General features: G+C 35.3%; 1 non-coding gene across 1 annotated transcript; it reads left to right on the top strand.

The window, feature by feature from the left end:
• The first annotated feature begins 546 nt into the window (after positions 1-546).
• Positions 547-653, top strand: LOC131250323 (small nucleolar RNA R71). Its single transcript, XR_009173245.1, has one exon. It is a non-coding gene; the product is annotated as a small nucleolar RNA R71 (small nucleolar RNA).
• The last annotated feature ends 1647 nt before the right edge of the window (positions 654-2300 follow it).

The raw sequence follows: 2300 nt of genomic DNA, 5'->3' as shown, positions 1-2300 counted from the left end.
TAATTTGGAATTTGATTAGGGAATCCTTGAGGAGTAGCAGTTTGTCCATTCCTCCAACTAAAATTTGGATGATTTCTCTAAGTAGGATTATTTGTATTAGAGATGAGTCCATTGAAAGGTCTTTGGTAATTATTTATGACATTGAATTGCTCATTTAGTTCCTCTTAAAAAGCAGGTATTGTTGGGCAATTTTTAGTTGTGTGAATGTTGCAAGCACAAATACTGTAAATAGTTTCCTTAGCCTTATCCTTCTTCAGTTCCATGGCTTCAAATTTTCTTATGAGATTAGCCACTTTAGCATTGATGTCATCATCCTCTTTTAAAAGGTATATTCCACCCCTCTCCTTTGATCGAGTAGGCCTAGAGGTGGTGCTTGATTTTGGGGAGACATCCCATGATTATGCATTTTCAGCAAGTTTGTCTAAATAATCCCACACATCATTGACGTTTTTATTCACAAATTCCCCATTACACATTGTATCAACCAATTGGCACATGGAAGATGTCAATCCATCATAGAAAAAGTGTGTAATGTGCCACGTTTTAAAACTATGTTGTAGGCATGAACTGATAAGATCCTTGAACCGCTCCTAACATTGGAAGAATGTTTCATCTTCCTTTTGGGCAAAGTTCATGATTGACTTTCTGAGGGTATTCGTTTTATGGTGTGGGGAAATTTTCATTATGAACTCCCTTGTCATATCACTTCATCTACCAATAGATCAAGGACGTAGTGAATGCAACCACATCTTAGCTTTCTCTTTAAAAGAAAAGGGAAAGAGTTTCAGCCTGACCGTGTCATCAGACACATTAGGAAAATATAAAGTGGATATGATCTCATCAAACTATTTCAAGTGTAAATATGAATTTTCATATTCAAGCTAATGAAATTTTGAAAGGAGTTAGATCACTCTTAGCTTGATGTCCATATGTCCCATATTTTCTAGAAAAACCATGCATGAGGGCATGCTCACCCCCGCTGGTTATAGATAATCTTGTAAAGTACGAGGTGGGGGTGCTTAATGCACCTCATTCTCATCCTGGACTTCCCTAACACTAGGTTGAGGTGGATTTGGAGGTCAATTGGCTGGTTGATTGACAACTATAACTTCAATTAACTCTGTGGATCTCGAGTGGTGTCTAATCCTGTGATGGATAGATAACCCCTCAACCAATCCTCCTTCACTTAAGAGACGTCGAGTGTTATCACGGACCCACTTGGGCATGAAACACTCTCAACCCTCAATTTTAGAGTCCAACCTAAACCTAAAAGAAAGAAGGGAGATAGAAATATAGAATTAGAAAGAGAGAGAATTGGAAAGAAGTTACCAAATTAGAAGGTTCTATGTTAGGATCCTGCAAAAGAAAAAGGAAAGTGAATTTATTTCTTAAAGAAACAAGAAAGCAACCTAGTTTCTAAAAAAAGAAAATACAAAGTTTCTAAACTAAAATTAGAAAGTAGATCTAAGAAAAACAGAAAAAGAAAGTTTCTAAAAAAGTTAGTTTCTAAAAACAAATTAGGAAAGTTTCTAAACCTATAAATAGAAAGCTATGTTAGTTTCTAAAATAATTCAGAAAACCTTAATCCTAAAAATAGAAAATAAAAAAACCTAATCTTAAACCAATTCCAACACTAGTTAATCTCAAAAAAACACAACCATTAGTCCCCAACAACTGCACCAAAAACTTGTTCACAACCCCAAGTGTAGGGTCGCGATGCAATAATAATCTCGGTGAGACCGAGATCGAATCCACAGGGACTAATCTTGTGAGTAATTCTGAAAGCAACTAGAAGTAGAACTAGAAGAAGATGAAAATCTAAATATGGAAATAAATGGAGTAATTGTGAGTAGAAACTTAAGAAATTAAAGGTGGGAACTAGGGTTTCCAAGGTTCCACTTGTAAAGATCAAGGAGATCTATGCTTGATTTAAGGACACAACTGAAATCAGAGTCCCATCTTATCCAATTGGAAGATATCTTAGTAAAACCAAATCTGAACTTTTTTTGACCTAATTCACAATGGATGAGAGGTGTGAGAACTAGAAGTGATTCCATCACAAAATGGGTCACAATAGGATATACCAATTCACAACTAACATGGGAGAACTATGAAGATTAAAAGGGATTTCGTCACCCAACCATGCCTATGGGACGATGGTGAACAACACGATTTCCTAATTTCACATTCTCAATACATGAAAAGAAGATAATCAAAGCTATTGTAGATCTACTGTAATTTGACTCACAATAAACCATTAAAAACTAAAAGTATTCCTTAAAAATCAAATTAGAATCAAA

The sequence above is a fragment of the Magnolia sinica genome, chromosome 6, assembly GCF_029962835.1.
Source record: "Magnolia sinica isolate HGM2019 chromosome 6, MsV1, whole genome shotgun sequence".
In the NCBI taxonomy this organism is placed as follows: Eukaryota; Viridiplantae; Streptophyta; class Magnoliopsida; order Magnoliales; family Magnoliaceae; genus Magnolia; species Magnolia sinica.
Note: the sequence above shows the minus strand (reverse complement) of the source record. Positions and strands in the feature narration are given on the sequence as shown.